The sequence below is a fragment of the Callospermophilus lateralis genome, chromosome 7, assembly GCF_048772815.1.
Source record: "Callospermophilus lateralis isolate mCalLat2 chromosome 7, mCalLat2.hap1, whole genome shotgun sequence".
Taxonomy (NCBI): Eukaryota; Metazoa; Chordata; class Mammalia; order Rodentia; family Sciuridae; genus Callospermophilus; species Callospermophilus lateralis.
In genome coordinates, this window is record NC_135311.1 from 43,561,921 (window position 1) to 43,577,240 (window position 15,320).

Here is a 15,320-nt window from a genome sequence, read left to right on the forward strand (position 1 = left end):
TGCCCTCTTTCAATACTTCTATTCAATTCAGTCCTCGAAATACTAACCAAAGAAATTAGACAGACAAAAGAAATTAACGGCACAAAAATAGGAAAAGAAGAACTTAAATTATCACCATATGCGGATGATATGATAACATATCTAACAGACCAAAAGGGTTGTACAAAGAAACTACTAGAGCTAATAAGTGAATTGAGCAAAATGGCAGAATATAAAATCAACACACATAAATAAAAGGCATTCCTTTATATCAGTGACAAATCTTCTGAAATGGAAATGAGGACAACCACCCCATTCACATTTTTTTCAAAAAATAAAATAAAATAAAATAAAATACTTGAGAATCAACCTAAAAAAAGAGGTAAAAGATTTATATGATGAAAACTACAGAACCCTAAAGAGAGAAATAGAAGAAGACCTTAGAAGGTGGAAAAATATACCCTCTTCATGGAAAGGAAGAACTAACATCATCAAAATGGCGATATTACCCAAAGTTCTCTATAGGTTTAAAACAATGCCAATCAAACTCCCAATGGCATTTCTGGTAGAAGTAGATAAAGTAATCATGAAATTCATATGGAAAAACAAAAGACCCAGAATAGCAAAAGCAATTCTAAGCAGGAAGTGCGAATCAGGAGGTATACTGATACAAGATTTCAAAGTGTACTACAGAGCAATAGTAATAAAAACAGCATGGTACTGGTTCCAAATCAGGCGGGTGGACCAATAGCCAGATTACAGGACACAGAGACAAATCCACAAAATTATAACTATCTTATATTTGATAAAGGGGAAAAAAGCATGCAATGGAGGAAGAATAGCATCTTCAACAAATGGTGCTGGGAAAACAGGAAATACATATGCAACAAAATGAAATTGAATACCCTCCTCTCGCCATGCACAAAAATTAACTCAAAGTGGATCAAGAAGCTAGATATCAAATCAGAGACTCTGCGTTTGATAGAAAAAAAATTGGCTCCCATCTACATATTGTGGGGTCAGGCTCCAAATGCCTTAATAGGACACCCATAGCACAAAAGTTATTAACAAGAATCAACAAATTGGACTTACTTAAAATGAAAAGTTTTTTCTCAGCAAGAGACACAATAAGAGTGGTAAATAGTGAGCCTACATCATGGGAACAAATTTTTACTCCTCACACTTCAGATTGAGCCCTAATATACAGAGTATACAAAGAACTCAAAAAATTAAACAATAAGAAAACAAATAACCCAATCAAAAAATGGGCCAAAGACCTGAACAGACACTTCTCAGAGGAGGATATACAATCAATCAACAAGTACATGAAAAATTGCTCATCATCTCTAACATTCAGAGAAATTCAGATCAAAACCACCCTAAGATATCATCTCACTCCTGTAAGATTGGCAGCCATTCTGAAGTCAAACAACAATAAGTGCTAGAGAGGATGTGGGGAAAAGGGTACTCTTGAAAATTGCTGGTGGCATTGCAATCTGGTGCGACCAATTTGGAAAGCAGTATGGAGATTCCTGGGAAAGCCGGGAATGGAACCACCATTTGACCCAGCTATTGCCCTTCTCGGACAATTCCCTGAAGACCTTAAAAGAGCGTACTACAAGGATACTACAACATCGATGTTCATAGCAGCACAATTCAGAATTGCTAGACTGTAGAACCAACCCAGATGCCCTTCAATAGATGAATGAACAAAAAAATGTGGCATTTATACAACATGGAGTATTACACAGCACAAAAAATGACAAAATCATGGAATTTGCAGGGAAATGGATGGCACTAGAGCAGATTAGGCTTAGTGAAGCTAGCCAATCCCTTAAAAACCAATACCAAATGTCTTCTTTGAAATAATGAGAGAAACTAGAAATACAGCAGGGAGAAAGAGCAGGAAGTAAAGATGAATATTAAACATATACATGAGTGGGAGGGAAAGGGAGAGAAAAGAGAAATTGCATGGTAATGGAGGAAGACCCTCCTTGTTATTCAAAATTACATATAAGAGGTTGTGAGGGTAATGGAAAAATAAACAAAGAGAGAAATGAATTATAGTAGATGGGGTAGAGAGCGAAGATGGGAGGAGAGGGGAGGGGGGATAGTAGAGGATAAGAAAGGTTGCAGAATACAACAGTTACTAATACGGCATTATGTAAAAATGTGGATATGTAACTGATGTAATTCTGCAATATGTATTTGAGGTAAAATTGGGAGTTCATAACCAACTTGAATCTAATGTATGAAATAGGATATGTCAAGAGCTTTGTAATATTTTGAACAACCAATAAAAAAAAAAAAACGATCCTGATGGCTCCCCTCAAATCAAGCACTTCCCACATAGAGCCCTTGAGAAATGTGTGTGAATAACTTGGACACAATGCTATCTTCTTAACGTCCCAACTAATTCTGACTGGTCCTGGTCAGATCCCAGGTGGATACCTGGTTCATTGTAGAGCCCCACATGCTGAACAAGTGAGATCTTAGCACATAGTTGTATTTACCAAATGATGTCATGGACTAAGATGAAGACACTCTGCCCAGGGAGGAGTTCAGGGATGAGAAGGAATGATGACCACAGTTCTTTACCCTCACAGTGACCAGTGAGTGTCATTATCCATGTATGTATGAATAGAGGGACCCAAACAGCATATGAGACTGACAGTATAAAGACCTATCATATATACTGTCAATGTGATATCCTGCAGGCCACAAAAGGGGCAGCACAGACCTAAACTAGGGATTGGACACCACTGCTGTGCTGAGCTGGATCTTCACTACAGCCCAACTTTTGCTCTGTTACTGGATGAATTGAAATTGTGCTGATCTGGCCCCATGAAAACCCATCCAGTGAAAACATGTTTCTACAAAGTAGTCTCTAAAAAAACACACAAAAAGGTAGCTTTCAGTGTTAGTTGGAACATGCAAAGTAAGACCTTCCTTAGTTACAGTAATATCTGGCCTGTGTAGCTCCTCTGACACAGATGCCCACCATAAGTGAGCATAGTGCATTGGTGAACCTGAGGGTCACTGTTAAGGATTGTCCCTGTCCAGAAACTTTTGCCAAGAATGGGGATTGAAAGATGAATTCTGTCACCTCTCACAAAAAATGTATATGAAAGTGAAAATTTTTCATGAATGAAGTGTTGTGAATAATCACATGCACTGATTAAATATAGGACCTACTGACAGGTGAGGTTTGCTATTAAATGTAGTTGCTACTGGTGCAGTGACAGGAATGAAGTGGAGCTTTTTCTTTATAGAGTGTCGTGAAAATTTTCTGGGTTTTGATGGGATATGTTTTGCATGTTAATTGAGGTATTGGTGTGGAATGAACAGCACACATGGAAAGTTTACAGTTTGATCTATTTACACATATACAAAATCATGATCTAATGGAGATGGCTTTTTTTGTTTAAACATGTGGACATTGGCATCTTGGCATGTATATATCTAAAGAAACACACAAATGGGCAAAAACGAACAAAAAGTCACACTCAGAATCATGTTGCATGAATGCACACAGAGACACATGTATAAAACTTTCATTGACCTAACCACGCTGCTCAACTCACACAGGTGCTTCAAGGAAATATGCAGAATGACCATAGATATTTTTAAATCAATTTAGACAACAAACCCCTCACTTCTCATTCTCAAGGAAGTAGTGGAATCACTGAGACTCTGCACTCAAAAGGAAGGAAGACTCTCTGACCCTGGGCATCATCTACATTTTCAACAGGAAGAGAGTGAGCCCAGGATACATACCAATTATGAATCCTTTTGAATCATCCTGTGAATAGAGAAAAGGAGTCACTATGAACATCAAGCCATGCTCTGACCTGTGTGCACAAGTCTTTTGTTTACTTGGTGACATTCGAATATCCAATGAGAATGTGGGCAAATCAAGGGAACAGATAGCAAATGTACTCTCACCAAATGACACAAGCTTTTCTAGGGGATTTGTGTCACAGGTCTATGTTAGGTGATAATTAAGGAGTTCGATGGCCAGGAGGGAAAACCATAGCCAGGCACAAAGCTTGTTATCATACAGTGTGTAGTTTATACTGTTTCTTGTTAATGTTGCCTTCAGTGAGGTCTCATTTGACAACAGACACCCCAATGAGAATCTGCACAGTCAGGAAATTGTGTATGTCATCTCCAGGAATCCATATCATAACACAAGAGAAAGAGAAACTAAAGAGCAACACTGGATTTCAGAGGAAGATAAGCAACCTTACCATGGCTTTTGGTGGGGTCCTTCGACTCATGCTTTCTTCAGTAATGAACTCCACCATGTCATTTGGGTGAACTAGGAGGATGCAGAATAATGATTAGTATACTAATTTAAGGCTTATGAATAGTTCAGGGCATTTCTTGATATGGATATCAGTGAAAATATACAGCAAAGATAAGAACAAGAATGAGAGATGGCTGCGAATAGAGTGTATCACACCCAGTGTACCGCATCACTGCACAGATAAATACAGGGTTAGAACGACAAAAAGCTATCTTGTTAGGAATTTCCAGCAAAATTGTGGTGCACCGATACCTAGGGGAAGGATTTCCATCACCGAGGACCGGTTACTGAGTCTCAAACGCAAGCCAACTGTGCCACCAGAGATTCAGGCTGACTGATCCACCGCCGGCCCTGCGGCCCGCCCCACGTCTACAGACAGTGGGGTGCCGCCGAGAAGCTACCAGCAAGCAGAGGAAAATGGCGCTACGGATTCTGTGGAGTCCTGATGGCTGTGCCCTCACTGAGATCTGGGATGTGTTCGGGGTTTGAGATGGGTTAAGGAAGCGGTCAAGTTGTATCCCTCACAACAGAAAGTCTACCAAGGAAGCCAGAGGCCAACATCTTTGAAAGCTGACGTCACCATTGTCAGGTTCTGACAGATTGCAAAAATAAAACAGCATGAACAACCAGACTACCTATAACTTACTAAATGCAAATAGATGAATACTACGAATAGGCCTATAGTCCACCTAAGCCCTTTACTACCCCCAAGTACTCCTGTCTATTTTCTTGTTAATATCTTGCTGTATTTGAGTTACCCCCACCCCCAAAGAAGCTAACGTATCCTTACTTCCAAACAATCAAATCACCGGACCTTCACATAAAATCCTAAGTCCAAACCTCTGTTCTCTATATGCCATCAAAATCTGAAGGCCTGTAATGAAACCAATGAATTTACATTAAATCATAATTAAATCCAAAATCTCGAAACATTTTCTCGTAACACAAAGGAGAGCTAGTGGAAGTATAAAAACCAAAAAAAAAAATTAAAGGAGAAAACAGAAACACAGCAGTGAAACAGAGTTGGAAAGTAACTTGAGCACCATGAAAAAACAAGTGGAAAAAGAACACAAACAATGCAGGACAACTTAAATACACAGGAGAACCTAAAGGCACCAGAAAAATGGATGGAGAAAGAAGTCAAGGCATACCTAATTCAGATGGAATGTAATCTTAGAGAAGACTTTAGACAGCAAGTTCAAACAATGAACGTAGATTTTGAAAACGAATTAATTAAAAAAATTCAAATGTCAAAGAACGTGCTCTATCACGAAACAGAGATTTAGAAAAAAACAAACAGTAATCCTAAAAATGCAAGAAACCATAAACCAAATTAAAAACTCAAACGAGAATATTACAAATAGACTAGATCAAGTAGAAGCCAGAACATCAGATAATGAAGACAAAGTTTATCAACTTGAAAAGAATATAGTCAACACAGAAAGGATGCTTAAAAGACATGAGCAATCTATCCAAGATATATATGATGTCATAAAAAAACCAACCCTGAGAGTCATTGGAATAGAAGAAGGCATAAAGCATCAAACCAATGGAATGAACAATTTATTGAATGAAATAATCCAAGAGAAATTCCCAGATATTAAAGGTGGAATGGATTGCCAAATCCTGGAAGCCTACAGGACCCCGGACATTCAAAACCATAATAGACTAACTCCAAGACACACAATTATGAAGATATCTAACATAGAGAACAAGGAGAGAATATTAAAAGCTATGAGAGAAAGGAGGCAGATTACATTCAGGGGTAAACCAATTAGGTTAATGGCTGATTTTTCATCACAGATGTTGAAAGCAAGAAGATCCTGGAACAACGTATTTTCAAAGATAAAAAATAATGGATTCCAACGAAAAATACTGTATCCAGTATTGATAATGAAATTAAAATATTTCATGATAAATAAAAGTTAAAAGAATTCGCAGCCAGAAAACCAGCACTGCATGACATCTTGAGCAAAACACTACAAGAAGAGGAATTGAAAAACAGCTAGCCAAACTAACAGTGGGAAATAACTAAGTAAAAGAAAGGAAAAAAAATAACTAAAAGAAAATACTACCCATATAAAAATAAATAAATAAACAAGCAGGACGGGTAGTACTAACCATATTTCAATAGTAACCTTAAAAGTTAATGGCTTAAATTCCCCAATTAAGAGACATAGGCTAATAACCTGGATTACAAAACCAAATCCAACAATATGCTGCCTTCAGGAGACTCATCTGATAGGAAAAGACATACACAGACTGAAGGTGAAAGGTTGGGAAAAATCATACTACTCACATAGTCCCCCGAAGCAAGCAGGAGTGGCCATACTCTAATCGAATAAAATCAACTTCAAACTTAAGTTAATCAAAAGAGATAAAGAAGGACACTACATACTATTAAAAGGAACCTTCCATCAACCAGACATAACAATTATCAATATATATGCACCAAACAATGGTGCTGCAACATTCATAAAACAAAATCTCCTCAAGTTCAAGAGTCAAATAGACCACAACACAATAATTATGGGTGACTTAAACACACCGCTCTCTCTTTTGACAGATCCTCCAGACAAAAGCTGAATAAAGAAACTATAGAACTCAATAACACAATCAATAACCTACACTTAACCAACATATATAGAATATATCAACCATCATCAAGTGGATACACATTCTTCTCAGCAGCACATAGGTCCTTCTCAAAAATAGACCATATATTATGCCATAGGAAAACTAATAGTAAATATAAAGGTGTGGAGATAATACCATGAAACTTATCTAATTACAATGGAATGAAACTGGGTATCAATTATAAAAGAAAGATGGAAAAATCATACATCTCATGGAAAATGAACAATATGTTACTGAATGATCAATGGGTTACAAAAGAAATAAAGGAGTAAATCAAAAAATTCTTGGAGATGAATGGAAATACAGACACAACATATTGGAATCTATGGGACAAAATGAAAGCAGTTTTAAGAGGGAAATTCATTTCCTGGAGGTCATTCCTCAAAAAATGAAAAAAAAAAAAAAACAAATAAATGAGCTCACACTTCATCTCAAAGCCCTAGAAAAGGAAGAGCAAAACAAAAGCAAATGTAGTAGAAGGCAAGAAATATTTAAAGTCAGAGCGGAAATCAACGAAATTGAAACAACAACAACAAAAAAAACATTAAAAATTGATAAAACAAAAAGTTATTTCTTTGAAAAAATAAATAAGTTCGACACACCCTTAGCCATGCTAATGAAGAGAAGATGGGAGGGATCTCAAATTACTAACATACGGGATGAAAAAGGCAATATCACAACGGACACTACAGAAATACAGAGGATAATTCAAAATTATTTTGAAACCCTATATTACAATAAAATAGAAGATAGCAAAGATATCGATAAATTTCTTAAGTCATATGATTTGCCCAGATTGAGTCAGGAAGATACACACAATTTAAACAGACCAAGAACAAAGGAGAAAATTGAAGAAGCCATGAAAATACTACCAACCGAGAAAAGCCCTGGACGACATGGATATACAGCAGAGTTTTACAAAACGTTCAAAGAAGAATTAATACCAATACTTTTCAAGTTATTTTAAGAAATAGAAAAAGAAGGAGCTCTTCCAAATTCACTGCATGAGGCCAACATCACCTTGATCCAAAAACTAGATAAAGACACTTCAAAGAAAGAAAACTATAGACAAATATCTCTAATGAACTTAGATGCAAAAATCCTCAAAAAAATTCTTTTGAATCGAATACAAAAGCATATCAAAAAAATTGTGCACCATGATCAAGTAGGATTCCTCCCCGGGACACAAGGCTGGTTCAATATACAGAAATCAATAAATGTTATTCACCACATAAATAGATTTAACCACAAGAACCACATGATCATCTCAATAGATGCAGAAAAAGCATTCGACAAAGTTCAGCATCCGTTTATATTCAAAACACTAGAAAAACTAGGGATAACAGGAACTTACCTCAACATTGTAAATATATATATGCTAAGCCTCAGTCTAGCATCATTCTGAATGGAGAAAAACTGAAGGCATTCCCTCTAAAATCTGGAACAAGACAGGGATGCCCTCCCTCACCACTTCTATTCAATTTAGTCCTCGAAATATTAGCCAGAGCAATTAGACAGACAAAAGAACTTAACGGCATAAAAATAGGAAAAGAAGAACTTAAATTATCACCATATGCGGATGATATGATAACATATCTAACAGACCAAAAAGGGTCTACAAAGAAACTACTAGAGCTTATAAGTGAATTTAGCAAAGTGGAAGGATATAAAATCAACACGCATAAATCAAAGGCATTCCTGTATATCAGCGACAAATCTGCTGAATTGGAAATGAGGACAACCACCCCATTCACAATATCCTCAAAAAAAAGTAAAATACTTGGGAACCAATCTAACAAAAGAGGTGAAAGATTAATACAATGAAAACTACAGAACCCTAAAGAGAGAAATAGAAGAAGACCTTAGAAGATGGGAAAATATACCCTATTCATGGATAGGAAGAACTAACATCATCAAAATGGCAATATTACCCCAAGTTCTCTGTAGGATTAATGCAATGCCAATCAAAACCCCAACAGCATTTCTACTAGAAATAGATAAAACAATCATGAAATTCATATGGAAAAATAAACGACCCAGAATAGCAAAAGCAATTCTAAGCAGGAAGTGTGAATCAGGAGGTATAGTGATACCAGATTTCAAACTGTACTACAGAGCAATAGTAACAAAAAGAGCATGGTACTGGTACCAAAACAGGCGGGTGGAACAATGGTACAAATTAGAGGACACAGAGACCAATCCACAAAATTACAACTTTCTTATATTTGATAAAGGAGATAGAAGCATGCAATGGAGGAAGGATAGCATCTTCAACAAATGGTGCTGGGAAAACTGAAAATCCATATGCAAAAAAATAAAAGTGAATCCCTTTCTCTCACCATGCACAAAAGTTAACTCAAAATTGATCAAAGAGCTTCATATCAAATCAGAGACTCTGTGCCTGATAGAAGAAAAAGTTGGTTACAATCTACATATTGTGGGATCGGGCTCCAAATTTCTTAATAGAACACCCATAGCACAGAGTTAATAACTAGGATCAACAAATGGGACTTACTTAAACTAAAAAGTTTTTTCTCAGCAAGAGAAACAATAAGAGAGGTAAATAGGGAGCCTACATCCTGGTAACAAATTTTTACTCCTCACACTTAAGATAGAGCCCTAATATCCAGAGTATACAAAGAACTCAAAAAATTAAACAATAAGATAACAAATAACCCAATCAACAAATGGGCCAAAGACCTGAACAGACTTCTCAGAGGAGCACTTACAATCAATCAACAAGTATATGAAAAAATGCTCACCATCTCTAAGATTCAGAGAAATGCAAATCAAAACCACCCTAAGATACCATCTCACTCCAGTAAGATTAGCAGCCATTATGAAGGCAAACAACAACAAGTGCTGGAGAGGTTTTGGGGAAAAGGGTACTCTTGTACATTGCTGGTGGGACTGCAAATTGGTGCGGCCAATTTGGAAAGCAGTATGGAGATTTCTGAGAAAGCTGGGAATGGAACCACTATTTGACCCAGCTATTGCCCTTCTCGGACTGTTCCCTGAAGATTTTAAAAGAGCATACTACAGTGATACTGCCACAACGATGTTCATAGCAGTACAATTCACAATAGCTAGACTGTGGAACCAACCCAGATGCCCTTCAATAGATGAATGGATAAAAAAGTTGCATTTATACACCATGGAGTATTACGCAGCACTTAAAAGTGACAAATTCATGGAATTGGCAGGGAAATTGATGGCACTAGAGCAGATTATGCTTACTGAAGCTAGCCAATCCCTTAAGAAATTACCAAATGTCTTCTTTGATATAATGAGAGCAACTAAGAACAGAGCAGGAAGGAAGAGCAGGAAGAAAAGATTAATATTAAAAAGATACATGAGGTGGGAGGTAAAGGGAGAGTAAAGAGAAATTGCATGGTAATTGAGGGAGACCTTCATTGTTATACAAAATTACATATAACAGGTTGTGAGGGGAATGGGAAAATAAACAAGGAGAGAAATGAATTGAAGTAGATGGGTAGAGAGCGAAGATGAGAGGAGAGGGGAGGGGGTGATAGTAGAGGATAGGAAAGGTTGCAGAATTCAACAGTTACTAATAAGGCATTATGTAAAAATGTGGATGTGAAACCAATATGATTCTGCAATCTGTATTTGGGGTAAAATTGGGAGTTCATAACCAACTTGAATCTAATGTATGAAATAGGATGTCAAGAGCATTGTAATGTTTTGAACAACCAATTTAAAAAAAAGGATCCTGATGGCTCCCCTCAAAGTCGAGCACATCCCACCTAGAGCTCATAAGAAATGTGTGTGAAAAGCTTGGACACAATGCTATCTTCTTCACTTCCCTACTGATTCTGGCTGGTCCTGGTGAGATCCCAAGTGGATATCTGGTTCATTGTAGAGCCCCAAATGCTGAACAAGTGAGATCTTAGCACACAGTTGCAATTATCAAAAGATGTCATGGACTAAGATGAAGACACTCTGCCCAGGAAGGAGTTCAGGGATGAGAAGAAATGATGACCACAGTGGTTCTACCCTCACAGTGACCAGTCAGTGTCAGTATCCATGTATGTATAAATAGAAGGAACCAGAGAGCATTTGGGACTGACATTATGAAGACCTATCATATATAATGTCAATGTGATATTCCGCAGGCCACACAGGGGGCAGCACAGACCTAAACTAGGGATTGGACACCACTGCTGTGCTGAGCTGGATCTTCACTATAGCCCACCTTTTGCTGTGTAACTAGATGAGCTGCAATTGTGCTGATCAGGCCCCATGAAAATCCATCCAGTGAAAACATGTTTCTACAAAGTAGTGTCTACAAAAAAACCTAATAAGTTAGCTTTCAGTGTCAGTTGGAACATGCAAAGTAAGACTTTCTTTAGCTACAGTAATGTCTGGCCTGTGCATCTCCTCTGTCTCAGATGCCCACCATAAGTGAGCATAGTGCATTGGTGGACCTGAGGGTCATTGTTAAGGATTGACCCTGTCCAGAAACTTGGACCTAGAATGGGGATTGGAAGATGAATTCTGACACCTCTCACAAAAAAATGTATATGAACGTTAAAATTTTTCATGAGTGAAGTGTTGTGAACTATCACATGCACTGATTAAATATAGGACGTACCGACAGGTAAAGTTTGCTATTAAATGAAGTTGCTACTGGTGCAGTGACAGCATTGAAATGGAGTTTTTCCTTTATAGAGTGTCATGAAAATTTTCTGGGTTTTCATGGGATAAGTTTTGCATGTTAATTGAGGTATTGGTGTGGAATAAACTGCACATATGGAAGGTTTACAGTTTCATCTATTTACACATATACAAAATCATGATCTAATGGAGATGGCTTTTTTTTGTTTAAACATATGGACGTGGCCTCATGGCATTTATATATCTAGAGAAACAAACAAATGTGCAAAACGAACACAAAGTCACACTCAGAATCATGTTGCGTGAATGCACACAAAGATACATGTATAAAACTCTCATTGACCTAACCACTTTCCTCAACTCACATAGGTGCTTCAAGGAAATATGCAGAATGGCCATAGATATTTTTTAAATCAATTTAGACCACAAACCCCTCACTTCTCATTCTCAAGGAGGTAGTGGAATCACTGAGACTCTGCACTCAAAATGAAGGAAGACTCTCTGACCCTTGGCATTATCTACATTTTCAAACAGGAAGAGAGTGAGCCCAGGATACATACCAATTATGGATCCTTTTGATTCCTCCTGTGAATACAGAAAAGGAGTCACTATGAACATCAAGCCATGATTTGACCTGTGTGCACAAGTCTTTTGTTTATTGGTGACATTCAAATATTCAATGAGAATGTGTGCAAATCAAGGGAAGAGATAGCAAATGTACTCTCACCAAATGACAGAAGCTTTTCTAGGGGATTTGTGTCACAGGTCTATATTAGGTGATAATTAAGGAATTTGATGACCAGGATGGAAAATCATATCCAGGCACAAAGCTTGTTATTATACAGTGTGTAGTTTATACTTTTTCTTGTTATATTGCCTTCAGTGAGGTCTCATTTGGCAAAAGACACCCTAATGAGAATCTGCACACTCAGGAAATTGTGTATGTCATCTCCAGGAAACCATATCATATTACAAGAGAAAGAGATACTAAAGAGCAACACTTGAATTTCAGAGGATGATAAGCAACCTTACCATGGTTTCTGATGGGGCCTCTTGATCCATGCTTTCTCCATGAATGAACTCCACCATGTCATATGGGTGAACTAGGAGGATGCAGAATAATGATTAGTATACTGATTTAAGGCTTATGAATAGTTCAGAGCATTTCTTGATATGGACATCAGTGAAAATATACAGCAAATATAAGAACAAGAATGAGTGATGGCCGCAAATAGAGTGCATCACACCCCGTGTAACACATCACTGCACAGTTGAATACTGGGTTAGAACAACAAAAAGCTATCTTGGGAGGAATTTCCAGCAAAATTGTGGTGCACCGAAACCTAGGGGAAGGATTTCCATCACCAAGGACTGGTTACCTGGTCTCAAATGTGAGCCACAGGTGCGACCAGAGATCCAGGCTGACTGATCCGCCGCCCGCCGTGCAGCCCGCCCCATGGCTACAGACGGCGAGGTGCCGTGGAGAAGCGACCAGCAAGCAGAGAGAAACGGCAATACGGATTCTGTGAAGTCCTGCTGGCTGTACCCTCTCTGAGCTCTGGGATGAGTTCGGGGTTTGAGATGAAGGAAGGAAGTGGTCCAGTTCTATCCCCCACAACTTAAAGTCCACCAATGAAGCCAGCGGCCAACATCTTTTAACACTGACGTCACCATCGCCAGGTTATGACAGATTGCTACAATAAAACAGCATGAACAACCAGACTACATATAACTTACTAAATGCAAATAGATGAATATTACGAATAGGTGTATAGTCCACCCAAGCCCTTAACTACCCCCAAGTACTCCTGTCTATTCTCTTGTTAATATCCGACTGCATTTGAGTAACCCCCCAAAGAAGCTAACGTATCCTAACCTCCTTACAATCAAATCAACCAATCTTTACATAAAATCTTAAGTCCAAACCTTAGTTCTCTATATGCCATCAAAATCTGAAGGCCTTTGATGAAACCAATGAATTTACCTTATATCACAATTAAATCCAACATCTCGAAATATTGTCTCCTAACACAAAGGAGAGATAGTGGAAATATAAAAACCAAAACAAATTTAAAGGAGAAAACAGAAACACAGCAGTCAAACAGAGTTGGGAAGTAACTTGAGCACCATGAAAAAAACAAAGGGAAAAAGGAGCACAAACAATGCAGGACAACTTAAATACAAAGGAGAACCTAGAGGCACCAGAAAAATAGACAGAGAAAGAAGTCAAGGCATATCTAACTCAGATGGAATGGAATCTTAGAGAAGACTTTAGACAGCAAGTTCAAACAATGAACGTATATTTTGAAAACGAATTAAATAAGCAAATTCAAATGTCAAAGAACGAGCTCTATCACGAAATAAAGATTTAGAAAATAAAACAAACAGTAATTTTAGAAATGCATGAAACCATAAACCAAATTAAAAACTCAAACGAGAATATTAAAAGGCAAAAGATTTATATGATCTTAAGAGAAACCAGAGTATAACAAACGAGAATATTACATATAGACTATATCAAGTAGAAGCCAGAACATCAGATAATGAAGACAAAGCTTATCAACTTGAAAAGAATATTGCCAACACAGAAAGGATGCTTAGAAGGCACGAGCGATCTATTAAAGAGACATGGGATGTCATAAAAAAAACAACCCTGAGAGTCATTGGAATAGAAGAAGGCATAGAGCATCAAACCAAAGAAATGAACAATTTATTGAATGGAATAATCTTAGAAAACTTCCCAAATATGAAATGTGGAATGGATTGCCAAGTCCTGGAAGCCTACAGGACCCCAAACATTCAAAACCATAATAGACCAACTCCAAGACACATAATTATGAAGATATCCAACATACAGAACAAAAAGGGAATATGAAAAGCTACGAGAGAAAGGAGGAAGATTTCATTCAGGGGTAAACCAATTAGGTTAACGGCTGATTTTTCATCACAGACGTTGAAAGCGAGAAGATCCTGGAACAACGTATTTCCAACGATAAAAAATATTGGATTTCAACCAAGAATACTGTATCCAGCAATATTAAGCTTCAGATTTGACAATGAAATTAAAATATTTCATGATAAATAAATGTTAAAATAATTCACATCCAGAAAACCAGCACTGCATGGCATCTTGAGCAAAACACTACAAGAAGAGGAATTAAAAAAGAGCACCCCAAACTAACAGTGGGAGGTAACTCAGTAAAGGGAAGGAAAAAAAATAACCAAAAAGGAAAAATTATCCATATTAAAATAAATAAATAAACAAGCATGACCGGTAGTACTAACCATATTTCAAAAGTAACCTTAAACGTTAATGGCTTAAATTCCCCAATTAAGAGATATAGGCTAATAACCTGGATTAAAAAAAACAAATCCAACCATATGATGCCTTCAGGAGACTCATCTGATAGGAAAAGACATACACAGACTGAAGGTGAAAGGTTGGGAAAAATCATACCACTCACACGGTCCCCCGAAGCAAGCAGGAGTGGCCATAGTCATATCGAATGAAATCAACTTCAAACCTAAGTTAATCAAAAGGGATAAAGAAGGACACTACATACTATTAAAAGGTACCATCCACCAACAAGACATAACAATTATCAATATATATGCACCAAACAATGGTGCTGAAACATTCATAAAACAAACTCTCCTCAAGTTCAAGAGACAAATAGACCACAACAGAATAATTATGGGTGACTTCAACACACTGCTCTCTCCATTGGACAGATCCTCCAGAAAAAAGCTGAATAAAGAA